We start from the raw sequence: 14,057 nt of genomic DNA, 5'->3' as shown, positions 1-14,057 counted from the left end.
AGAATTTTAGGAGGTAAGATGATGCCATCCATGAGAGAAGATCATTCAGAATCACTGTGAGTGGTGGAGGTTGTACGTAGACAAGTCATTGAGAGTCTATAAATTTGTAGAGACCTCCTCCTTTTATAGAGGTCCATTTTCGTATTTGGAGTAATTATATCCTACTTGCCTTATTTCACTTTCACCTTTTTGTATCTGAGTCAATCTCTTTTGGCTTATCCCTTCATTATCTTATCTCTTGGATTTATTTCTTCCCTTGTTATTAGTAATATGTTTTCAATGGGCTTGACCCAATCAACTTTATCCATAAGAGATGCCTATGATTTTTAAGGGCAATTTGCTCAATAAGAAAGCCTTGAAAATCTTCAAGTCAAGCCATGATAGAGTTAGTCTGAAAAATTGTAGAAAAATTATGGGAATTTGTCCCTAGTTTTCTGTTGTTGTGTAATGAAATGGAGATCCTCATGAGTGGTCCTTGAGGAGAATCCGCGAAATTTCTATTAAGGGACTTCGAGGATGGGCATCTAGGAAGTTTGTTTGTAAGAACGTTTGCTTGATAATCGAGTATACTGATGTTTGTAAGAATTTGTCCATTTTCATATTCTACGGACTTTCGCAATTTGGTTTTGATGTTAAAGTTTGTTTATTGTAACATGCGCTAAGTTGTCAGGGAGCTCGTTGACCTCCTAGGTCCATATCAGATAGTTGTTGAGTCCATCGACTTATTCCCGAAAGTAACCCGCGCGTGGCAGTTACTGTAACAGCCCATAAGTGGAATTTCTATTGACTTTAGGAATCTCGTGAAAAACCCATAAGTTTTTACGAATCGACCAATCGTTTAGGTTTTAGTCTATCATCATAATCAGTGTTATCACTTACTATGATGCTAGATTTATGAGTTTAATTATTTGAGATAGTTAGATGTGTTAGAATGTATTATGGTTTGCACCATTAGACTCAATGGATTATTTAGGATTTTATGACGCAATATATTTTCATAATTTCGGATGAAATGTCTGTTGAAAATTGTGAAATTTATTTTTAGGGGCACTTCGGGGTTGAATTTGGGTAAACCATTTTAACCATTTTCACTATAGGTTAATATGAATATTTAGAATTTTTTAATACTAAATTTATTATGTATTTTTTTTGGAGTGAATAGTAACCTCGAGAAGCGCACCCAGTGCAGTGTTTTCAAAATCACAGTGTGAAATGTCCAAATTAGGTTGGAGGAGTTTTATTTGGACACTTGGTAAGATTTTAGCTACATATAGTGAATAGTATTAGACACTTGACACCATGAGGAACCATTAGATGGATCTGTGAAGGAAGTCAAGGTGTGAGATGATGCCACCTAAGCAAAGCTCTGTTTCATCTGATCAACTAAATTGTGCCAGACCAAAGAGGATTTCAACCCTAGCAAAACCCTAAATAGTTGGAATTCAATTTAAACCCCAAAAGCTTGGTTGAAACCAAAACCCTAAACGGTTTTCCCAAACCCTAAAGTTGGCCTCCAAACCCTTTTTAATCCGATTTCTAGTATTGTATTTAATCACTTGATTAAATCACTTCAACATGCTATTAATTAATAAAATCATTGTTATGACATCATTATTCAACCTTTTAAATCTTGGGAATTTGATTGGGCCAAGAAAAATTGGTTTTGGGCTTGATAGCATCTCAAACCCTAACCAAACCCCCTTTAAACCCCAAATTGAAGCCCACTTGGTTGGGGCACACCAAGACCCACGAAATTGGCCACCTTGGCAAAGCTTCTTGGAGAAGTTTCCTTCCCCATATGGTAGACCATCCACTGCCATTGGTTGCAACCCATTAGTGCCTTGATGTGAAGAGAAGTCCACTCCATCAACCTCCATCTCTCACAACTGCTATAGACAGTCCATGCCTCTCTCTATTCTCCACTTTATGTCACATAGCCACCTCCAATCAAGGGTCATTCAAGCCCATAACTTTCCCCTCCAGAAGTCTAAAGTCGTGCAAGACACACTTCTCTCCATTTTGTCACTTTTTTCCCCCGTTCTTAGAGAGAAACTCAAAAGAGCTCTTTTGGTATATGGATTTTCTAAACTTGCTTTTTGCTTAAGACCAGTGAGTAAAGTGCATAATTGCTTATTCTTGTGGAATCCTGAGGAATTTTGTGGGGACAGCATCCAACAAATTTGTTTTTGAAATTCAAATAGCAAGCTCAAGGGAGGAAAATCAGGGCCATTTAGTTGTTGCTTTCAATTCTTTCTTGGTTGACATTGTTTGCTGCTAAATGATTTTTGCATGGGAGAGGTTGTTCGTCCTTGAGCATTTTTTGTACTGATGGAGATTGTCCATCTCCAGGCCAAGACAAAGTGTTTGAGATGAATAAACTTGAGCCAAGTAGCTCAATTTTTATGTTTTCTTCCGACTAGCAAACCGTATTGCCAAACAAAATTCACTATTCACACGTCCTCCGGATTAATTTCCTTCGTGTTTTGTGGAATGCGATCAACGAGCTTTACGGTATCCTTTGAGGTAGGACCGATGGACTCCTGGGCCTTGCTATTGGTCAAGTATAGTGGCACTTGTGGCAAGCCCTATTCCCTCTCTTGCTTTCAAGTGGGGTTAGTGGGTTAGTGGATTAATGCTTGCCAACTTTGTACTTAGTTTGCACGTGGTCTAGTGCCATGTGACTTGTGCAGCAGGCAACTTATTGTGCGAGCAACTTGTCATGGGCAAGCAAATGCAATGAGATTGATGGGTGGCAAGCAAACCCAGTGGAACTCAAGTAAGGCAAGCAAACCAAGTGGGATTGAAGTCTATGTGGCAAGCAAACATGGCAAGCAATGGCCTTCCAGCAATCGTGCTCATGGTGGCTTTCACTCTCCTATGATGATCAATGTGATGGTGACGACCAAGGCCGAATCAGTGAGCTCCTCTAAGGCGAGCATCGGTGGCGGCCAATATCCCATGGTGAACAATCCAAGCGGGAGTGGAACTTCTAGCCTGAGCAAACATGACGGGTAAACCCATCGAGTGACTAATTGTTCTGGGCTAAGTGATGGAGCAACTATGGTGCATTGGTGTAACTGTGAATGGCCATCAGAGTGGTCAAACAACTATGGTGCAGTGGTGTAATCGTGAATGGCATTCAGAGCGGTTGAACAACTATGGTGCATTGGTGCAACCATGAATGGATGCTCAACTGGAAAATGACGATGCGCACGTGAGGACTTCTAACGGTGGCGCTTAGGTTGGAGCTAAGCAAGTTGGACGTGGTGACAACTATGGTGTCATAGTGGACGTGCATGGCAGTTGAGAGCACTCTGTTTTTGGTATCATGAAATAGGAGATTATTGTGGCTCATTATGGCTCCTTGTCCCTCATGAAAGACTGGGTGAGGTAATGTAGTGCCAAGGATGCTGGCCAACTGGTCAATACCTAAAAGAATGGTCAAACATGTAGTAATTCGAGAAAAGTACACATGTATGGAATTGATTCAGTTGCAACAGAAATATAAATAGGACACACTGAGTTATCAACATGATCAAGTATATATGTACGAGAATCTAGACTTCATAAAAAGGGACTTCTTGCCCTTCATATCCTCAAAACATTACATTGTTCAAGAATACGTAGGATTAGTCACCATAGGCGATTGACTAAGTTACAAATGAGCCCTTTAGCTTGGTTATGAACATCCTTCAAAGGATACGGAGTAACTATGACGAATATTGTTGCTAAGATGGTCCTATTCTCCTTGGTCAAGACTTAGGTGGGATTGACTCCTCTTCGTCACGCGTCATACCGAGGTCTAAACCTGCATCAAAATATATGAACTCAAGACAAGACCATATGTAGGTTATGCAGGTATGACAAGAGCGTTAATGAAAGAAAATGCTATCGGAGATGTAATGAAAATATTTCATGTAAATACTGAAAGGACGCGTAAGTGCATGGGGAGGTATCACCCTCTCTTGCAGATTCGTGTATCCTTAGAATACCTGGCGAGGAATAATCCTCTTAGCAAAAACATATCTATATATAAAGGTACAACGAGGAATCAACATCTCAAGACGTAGCCCTCTTTTTATTCAAAATAGATGAAAACTCACTAATACTATCATGGCAAGTAGTTACCCCTCTCCATGTAATAGAAAACCTATAAAAAACTAGTATTAGGTCAAGTATCGTTCTGTGCTCGTAGGCACTTCCACCATTGCTAGTAAGCACACAGTTACTCATAGGCACACTCTTGCTCATAGGCACACACTTAAACTTGTTGCCTCGAGGATGCTACTCTACCCGGTCACAACCGACTCGAAGACACCAACATGTGATACTTTGGGAGATCCCACATCTCAACTATCAGGTGAGGCCAAGTAAGGCATCGTTCCACCCTACTCCTCATGAGACATTCTTATTCTCATGTGATGTATGTGGTAACATTTCGTAGAATGGTTTTGGGGAATTCTCCATCTTGTACCATGATGATATACTCTCTGATGGGCACCAAGATAGATCTAGTCTTAAAGATCCTTTACAAGTTCCAGATAGGCCAATTACAAGGTTAAGAGCCAAGAAGATCAATGACGCAATGTAAGGATTGGTGCAATCTACTTGAGACGAGTATAGAAAGAGGCCAACATTAAAGATGGGCTTGAAGGATGAAGATACATTTTTTATTCAATTGATACAAGTTATGGAAGAAGACAACAACATGACTTAAAGACTTTGGGTACTTGAAGGCTTTCAACTTATTTAATTCATTTAAAGGACTTATTTTATTAGTTTATAATAATTGGGTTTATTATGAGAATGACTTAAGGGGGTACCTATTCAAGGGTATGCTGAGAAAATTATTATTTTGTTGAACTAGGGTTTGAAGAAGTTACTGTAGCCGAGTACTGTAGCCTCACTGTAGACATAACACTATTAACTTAGGGGCATTTTTGGAAGATGGAGATTTATTTTGGCTAGGATTTTAATTAGGTTTTGCTTTAAATAATCTTTGTAGCCTCATTGTAATCAATTTATGAAATTTGATGAATTTATTCATTGTGGGTTAAATTTATCTCCTCTTGTTTTTTAATGAACTTTTGACATTATCAAAGGTAAATCATAACTTTTGTGGCGTTCTTCCTTATAAATTAGGTTCTTGAGATAAGTTCTTCAACATGTTTAGATTTTCATATAATCTAGGTTCTTGAAACGAGTTCCTCAACGGGTCTAAATTTTCATTTGTTTTGATTTTGACTTTCTTGGGTGAGTTTTCAAATTGATTGTGGGTTCAAGGGATTCTATTCCCACTAGTTCATATCATTTGGTATTAGAGCGTTTGCGGGTGTATCATTTGTCTTTCATTGATTTTGCATATAATTGGAGCAATCATTTTGGCGTAAAGAAGATTTTAGACGTGTTACATGAACGTTTGTAGGAGTATCATTTGCCATTCATTGACTTGTTGTATGAACGTTTGCGGGAGTATCATTTGCCTTTCATTGAGTTTGCACATAATTGGAGTGGTCATTTGGGTGTAAAGAAGATTTTAGACGTGTTGCATGAACATTTGTGAGAGTATCATTTGCTATTTATTGACTTGTTGCATGAACGTTTGCGGGAGTAATTGGAGTGGTTATTTTGGTGTGAGGAAGACTATAGATGTGTTTCATGAACATTTGTGAGAGTACTGTTTGCCATTCATTGAGTTTATATATAATTGGATTGTTCATGCTACTACTAAATTTTTACATTTTGAAATTGTTTATAGACTTAACCATTTACTCCTTTAGATTTAATGCATTTACTTGTTGACGACAGGAGTAGCTTGGATGAGCTTTTCCAAATTCTTGAACAAATTAATGATAATGCATATCAAGTGGATCTTCTAGGTAAGTATCATGTTTCTGCTATTTTTCAATGTTACTAACATTTTTCCCTTCAATGCATGTGGAGATTCGAGATCGAATCCTTTTGAGGAAAGGGGGAATGATGGGCACCAAGATGGATCTAGTCTTAAAGATTCTTTGCAAGTTTCAGATGGGCTAATTATAAGGTCAAGTGCCAAGAAGATCAAGGAGACAATGCAAGAATTGGTGCAATCCACTTGGGGCAAGTCTAGCAAGAGCCCAACATTCAAGATGGGCTTAAAGGATGAAGATACAGTTTTGATTTATTTGATACAAGTTATGGAAGATGGCAACAACATGACTTAAAGGCTTTGGGCACTTGAAGGCTTTTAACTTGTTTAATTCATTTAAATGACTTATTTTATTAGTTTAGAATAATTGGATTTATTATGAGAATGACTTAAGGGAGGTGCCTATTCAAGGGCATGTTGGAAAATTTATTATTTTGTTGAACTAGGGTTTGAGGAAGTTACTATAGCCGAGTACTGTAGCCTTATTGTAGATGTGGTACTATTCACTTAGGGACATTTTTGAAAGATGGCGATTTATTTTGGCTAGGATTTTAATTAGGTTTTGCTTTAAATACTCTTTGTAATCTCATTTTAATCAGTTTATGAAATTTGATGAATTTATTCATTGTGAGTTGAGTTTATCTCATTTTATTCTTGAATGAACTTTTGAACTTATTAAAGGTAAATCACAATCTTTGTGGCATTCTTCCTTATAATTTAGGTTCTTGAGACAGATTCTTCAACGGGTTTAGATTTTCATATAATTTAGGTTCTTGAAATGAGTTCTTCAACGGGTCTAAATTTTCTATTGGCTTGATTTTGACTTTCTTATGTGAGTTTTCAAATTGATTATGGGTTCAATAGATTTCATTCCCATAGCTTCATATCACACACACACACACACGCGCACGCACGCACACAGGTATCCAAGCTCCCACAGATATCATCATCAGTAGTAGAAAATAGTTAAAAGCACTGAAAACGTTTAAAGCATCATAAATTAACTAGTAAATATAATTAGAAACATAATGCTAGAAATATTATTTATACTTGTAGAAACAGGAAACTAATACTTGAAAGATGATACAATACCTCTCAACACAACATTCACCCACTATTATCCAACACTATATCAGAAGCTAACCTACATTCCTATGTCGAAAGACTCCTTATCTTCTTGGTCTTTGTTTTTTTGCATTAGTCACCTTCTTGAGCTCTTTTACTGAATATGGTCTCAAAAAAGAGATATTTTCCACATCCAAATACTTTAAATAGAGTGGGATTTTCAAAAGTTCTTTTGGACGTATCTCTGACTCCAAATATACTTAGACAATAATCTTTCATCATTGTCCTATCATACTGCAGGATGACAGAGATATGTAATTAGGTATGGTCCGCACACCCATATGGTCCGCCAATTCCTCCATCCCTCCTTGAACAAGGGTTTTCCATGTGGCGTCAGGCTATGCTTTTGCGTCCAGTTGACATTAATTGCAGACCCACCCCTGACGAGACCCTTCAGATAGGGTATGTCTCTAAGTACAATACTGACACCCTTTTGAACTCTTCCGTGCTATCCCGAACAGTTCTCATGACTAGTTACATCATTAGTTTTTTATAGTTCCTCTTTGGCGAGTAGCTGTTTCTCACCTTTGGCAATTAGTGCAAAACTCGCCCAAGCTCGTGGTTAGTGCAAAACTTGCCCGAGCTCGCCCGTCCCTCTGAATTATTCTTCTCATCCTCACAGTAGGCGGCTTTTCTCACTTGCCTACCATGGTGGAGTTCCTCATCTCTACCTCGCTCTGGGACATATCAGCTGGATCCCCACATGGTGCCTAATCGCTTAGATATTGGACTAGCTACACTCAATGTCTCTTGCTGCTGGTTCTTAAGACCATTGGAGTGCTTCTAGTGTTTGAATTTCCTTCAACTCTATAAATAGTTTGTCCCCTTTCTCGTTAGTTAGGACCCTCACACTCACGTTTGGCAGAGTATAGAGGGTTGTGACAGTCTCATGGTGGCGTGATTAAGATAGTTGGTTCTTGATCGTGGCTAAGGGAGGTGGCATGGAGGAGGCGTTGCGGTTGAGCCTGGTGAAGTGCAACAACTTTCATGTTGCAAGCATGGTGGTTTTATCTTCTCGAGTGGTGGCCTAAGGCTGAGTGGTTTTCCCTTCTCTTGGCCTGACTGGGTGTTGCTATGGAGGAGGATGGATGTGCGGGGACCAAACTAGTTTGTTTGGTGATTGCTTCCAATGGTGCTTTTGGGGGCTGTAGTGCTTGTGTTGCTCGTTGGATAGGCGGTTGACGAAGCAGCCTGATTGGGTGAGCGACTACTACTATGGCTTATAGTGGAGAGGATCTTGGGGTCGCAGCAAAAACCCTAGCAACTGGCTATATAAGATAACTCACATGGGTTATCCAATTATCTAACGTGCATGTTAACTCTAAAGTTTGCATGCTGGCCATGCTAAACCTGTTTGTCAATATTCCCTAACCCAACAGAGCCATATCGGTCCCTTTGAGTCTCAAGTATTCTAAATGATATATGTGAATTAAATCAAGTAGATAAATATATATATATATTTATATTTATATATATATTCTTTTAAATGATGAGATGTGCCTTGTTTGTCAATGTCTAGGATTCACACAAAAGTGAGATTTATAAGTGCAATAGAGACAAAACGCTTTTGGTGAGATAAAGGGTGGTGTGACTTATCTTGTTTTTTGGAGACTTCCTCTTTGAGTTAGACGATTTTTTGCTCAAAGATAAAAAAATCGTATCCTACAGATGGCTCCAACTGTTAATGAAAAAATTCGCACAACAGACTAGAATGGAGGAAAGAGTCATTCCGACGTATGATAAATTCGAGCGTCGATATGGTGCTATAAGCATTCATCCATAAAAATAAATAGTAAATAAACAAAATAAATAATAAATAAGGAGAGACACAGAAATTTATGTAGTTCAACATAAAGTCTACGCCCATGGATTCTTTGCGAACGAAATTCACTTTAATATGATATTTTACAATCTTTCATAGCCTCACGTATCTCTTAATACAATAGAGGAGTTTACCTTTTTAGGAGGTGAAGATGATACCTCTCTTGAGAGAAGATACTTTGGAGTCATTGTGCATAGTGAAGGTCGTACGTAGAGAAGTCGTAGAGAGTATGTAGATTTGTAGAGATCTCCTCCTTTTATAGATGTTTGTTTCCTTCTTTGGAGTAATTGTGTTCTACTTGTCTTATGTCGCTTCACCTTTTTGTATCTTAGTCAACTTCTTTCCGTTTATCTCTTTTTTGCATTATATGTCAGCTTTATCTCTTTTCTTATTATTAGTGATAGATTTTTAATGGTCTGGAAAAACAAGAAGCAACGAAGCTAGAAAAAAACAAAGGGGAATGAAAATATACAAGGCAAAGGGGATCATTGCTAGTGGAAAAAAATGGTAAGCCATGAAGCCAAGTGTGATTCTAGATGAAATAAGCTTGCAATCACAAAAACCTAAGGAATGCAAAAGCAGAGAACAAATATAAAACAAATCATATGTTCTGGCAAAGGAGAAAACCAAATAGATCAATCATGGTGTACGTGAAGTGCAAGAAATATACAAATTAGACATAAACATAGATAATGGACAAGATTGGAGGCAAAGGGGAGACCAAGGCACATAATGTAATTGGATCCAGCATTTGATATTTAAAATTATTAGTGCTACATATACTTACTAATTATACTTACAAAAAACCTACAAGACTTATTTGATCAATTTTCTTTTGAAATTCAAATTTCATAATCTTTAGCATATTAATAACTGACATGTAGAGAAATAAATTTCTCTTTAAGTACAATTACCATTTCTCATATAAAATTGAGCATTAATATAACATAAAAAACATACTTACAATAACATTCATGTGACAACCCCAAATTTCTTTTGGGGGATTTGACGGAACTTGTAGCGTTAGGACATGTAACACAAGGTTACCTGCCCCTGTTCATAACAGATAAATATGCAATATTGCAGCATATAGTTTTTTTTTCTTTGAGCAATATTATGTACCAGAAGTAATATATCCAAAAACATAAACATGCTTTATAAAATTCACATGATAACTAATACCCAAAATGTTACAGTATTTATCCAACAGGTCTGTAACATATATAGTACTGGTGACAGAGCTCCTAAGTACATCCAAAACTAAGGTAACTACTATGCTAATCCATCGAGTAGCTCGCACAACTCACAAACGGAGCATCAAAGTTATGGGCTCTGCGTCATGCTGTCACTGTCTAGTCGACCGCCTCCAGTCGATCATTTGCCAGGTCGGGTCTCCTGATCCTGGCACATGATCTATCATTCCGGGGGGGAATGGTAGTTGGGTAGTTGAGACTACCACGGTGAGATTTGATTACAAATCTCAGTAAGCTAACAAACAAATTAAACTGACAGTTTAAATATGCATGAATGCATAATCATAAATATAAATAAGCAAGACGTGACTTGACATATAACATAGCATAAACTGACATAACTTCTTAGATAGAGCATGGACTGAACTTGAAAGTCGAAATGACATGAACTGATATGAGAAGAACTGGATTGACGTGAATTTAAACATGACATGAAGTTGAATGTGAACTGAACACGAATTGAACTTGAACTTGAACTAAATGTGAACTAACTGAAATCTAACATGAATTGAAATGAACATTAAATAACATAAATGTGAACGTGAACTGCATGAACTAATTGTATTCTTGTCTCATGGGATTACCATAATCAAGTTATTGTCTCATGGGGTTACCACGATAGTGTAGTCTTGTCTCATGTTATTATCATAATTTAATAATAATGACTTGAATTATAACCTGACAGTACGTGGACGTAACATGACTAGACTTGAAATATATTGTTTTGGGAGACATACTTTGAACTTGAGACATGACCTGACATGAAATGAGAAGGATAGATAGACTGACGTAAGGTAATGTGCCATGTACATGAGATGAATGACATGACATGACTTGAAACAGACAAACATTTTGTAACATAACATAACGTGTAATAGATGGACATTTTATGACATGACATAACATTTAATAGATAACATTGTGTGACATGGGATAACATGTGATAGATAACATTGTGTGAAATGACATAACATGTAACATACAAATATTGTATGAAAGAATATATTATGTAACATATAAATAATGTAGTGAAATGGCATAACATGACATATATGATAACATAAGTACATAAACAATAGTTCCCTTACCAATTATACATACATAGTAATCTAACAGTAAGTTAGAAGCTAACTTACAGTGATTGTCGCATTTACACGAAAAAACACAAAATATGAGAAACTGTAAGAAGGGATTCTAAATGTTAGAAACTTGATCACTAATAACTTAATAACTTGAAAAATGCTAACTTAGATTAAAATGACTATTTTACCCTCTACATATGGAAAAATGACTATTTTACTTCTAACTTAAGGATTTCACTTCCTAACTCAAAAATCACCAAACTTCACATGAGGAATGTAAATTTTATCCTAAAATCAAATATTAACTTAAAAAAATTTAAAACCAATCACAACTATGAAAAACACCATAAGACTGAAAAACTCCAAAGGTCATATCTTTGTTACAATTTCATCCGACTTTAAAACTTATGCTCAAAGCAAAATATTGCAACAAAGATCCCAATATCCTAAGCTTAAAAACATGCTTAAAACTTCCAACAAAATCTACTTCACAAAACACAAAAGTTTTTAAGCAAAAAGATTCAAGCTTTTAACCAAAACACAAACCTTTAAATCTCAAGGTTTTGACTATTTTCAAAATATCTCCAAGAACTCCAAAAGTTTAAAAACTTTCTTCTAACATGTTCATAACACACTCCTAAGAACTAACATACTTTGAATTAACACATAAAAAACAATTTTTTTTCTCAACGTTGATTTGCTCAAACTTGGTCTGAGACATACCTTGATAAAAAGGTCAAAGCAACAACATCACATGGCTAAAAATAAACCAAAACATGTATCTAGCCGAAATCATCAAACTTTTTATCTAACCAAGAATTCTTTGCATAAAAATTATATCTTTATAAATCAACACCTAAAATCTTCAAACCAATATCCTAACATGTATATCAAAGGCTTACTATCATCAAATAAAAATATCAAAATCTTTGGAGTAAAATTAAACTACAAAAGATCCAAGCTTTCATAAAACATAAACTGTTTCACTCCTTTCAGTTTCTAACTTTCTAGATCTAAGAAAATATTTCATCAAAAGCTACACTCCATAAACCAATATCTGTCCATTAGCTGTATGTCAAAAACTCCAAAATACAATATAGTATCCAGTTTATCTCCTAGAATGCTTTCCATGGTTAAAACAACTTTTCACTGATAAAATGACCATGAAATCAAACACAAAAGGTACTAAAAGAAACTAGACTTAAAGAGAAACAACTTTCACGAATGATGCTTCATAAGATAAAACTTACAAAGGCTTCAAAAATTGTACGAAAGAAAACTCAAAAAACTGGCCGAGAGAAAACTTTGAGTGTTCTCCCTAAGAATGTGAGTGAAAGGGATGAAATGAGTGTTGAAATGACATGCATACCTCTTACACATTCTAAAGAGTGAAAGGAGGGCTTGAGGAATATTTGGGTGATGGTGGTTTTGGCCAAAATAAGGGGTAAAACAGTGGGCAATTGTGAGTAGTTTTTAGCCAAGGAAGCTTCCAACTGAAGGGTGGTCGTGAGATGGCCTTTGGTCTTCACATCATGCACGACTTTGTAGTTGCCTTGGGCAGTGGGTGGTCAACTTAGTGTGGGAGGAAACTTCCCCAACAAGTTTTGCCAATGTGGTCCAAATTTGTGGGCCTTAATGGGCTATAAACAAGTGGGCTTCAATTTGGGGTTTAAAGAGAGTTTGATTAGGATTTCAGATGCTATCAAGTCCAAATCTAATTTTTCTTGGCCCAACAAAATTTTCAAGGTTTAAAGGGTTAAATAATGATGTCGTAATATAAAATAAAATTGAGGGATTAATAGCATGTAAAAGTGATTTAATTAAGTGATTAAATATAATGCTAGAAATCAGATCCATTTAGGGTTTGGAATCAAGTTTGGGATTTTGGGGAAACCGTTTAGGGTTTCGGTTTCAACCAAACTTTTGGGGTTTCAATTGAATTCTAAGTATTTAGAGTTTCACTAGGGTTGAAACCCTATTTGGTTTGGCACAAAATGGATGATTGGATGGAATAATGTTTTGCTTAGGTGGCATGATCTCACATATTGATTTCCTTCACATTTCTATCTCATGGTTGCTTTTGGTGCCAAGTGTCCATTAGTATTCACTAAGTGTGGCTAAAATATTGCCAAGTGTCTAAATAAAAATTCTCTAACCTAATTTAGACATTTCACATTGTGATTTTGAAAACACTGCACTTGATAATACTATCGAGGTTACTATAAAAATAAACTTTGCACTTAAAGATCCTAAATATACATACTAACCTTATAGTGCAATTCATTTATCAAATTTCAACTCCAAAGTCCCTCAAAATAATCGAAATGCATTTTCGAACGAACACTTCATCTAAAAACTGAAAATGAGTTTATTGTTCTATAAAATCCTAAATATTCAAATGAAACTAATGGTACAGACTGTGTCTCATTCTGACACTTCTAACTACCTCAAATAGCCACAAAATACACAAGGATTCCATACCTGATGATTGCCACTCATATTAACTGTAGTTGTTCCTTATATTTGTACAACTTTATTGTTAACATGACATATATAAGATGAGATGAATTGAGATTAAAGTTAAAAGTTGAATAAAATATTATTAGAATAGATTTTTTTAATATTATTTTTATTTTAGAATTTAAAAAAGTTGAATTGTTTATTTTATTTTGTGTGAGAATTTGAAAAAATTGTAATAATTAGATGAGATGAGATGAGATGAGATGAATTAAGATAAAATAAGGTGAGAGAAGTTATAAAAATAAACTAGGCTTTAATAATCTGTTATGAACTTCTTCGGAGTTGGGTTCTTTGATTGGATTGGTATTAACTTTCATAATACATGGAAATACATATCTCTTAGAATT

The sequence above is a fragment of the Juglans regia genome, chromosome 4 (genome assembly GCF_001411555.2).
Source record: "Juglans regia cultivar Chandler chromosome 4, Walnut 2.0, whole genome shotgun sequence".
NCBI classification, from domain to species: Eukaryota; Viridiplantae; Streptophyta; class Magnoliopsida; order Fagales; family Juglandaceae; genus Juglans; species Juglans regia.
The sequence above is the reverse complement of the archived record's forward strand: the minus strand, read 5'-3'. Positions refer to the sequence as shown.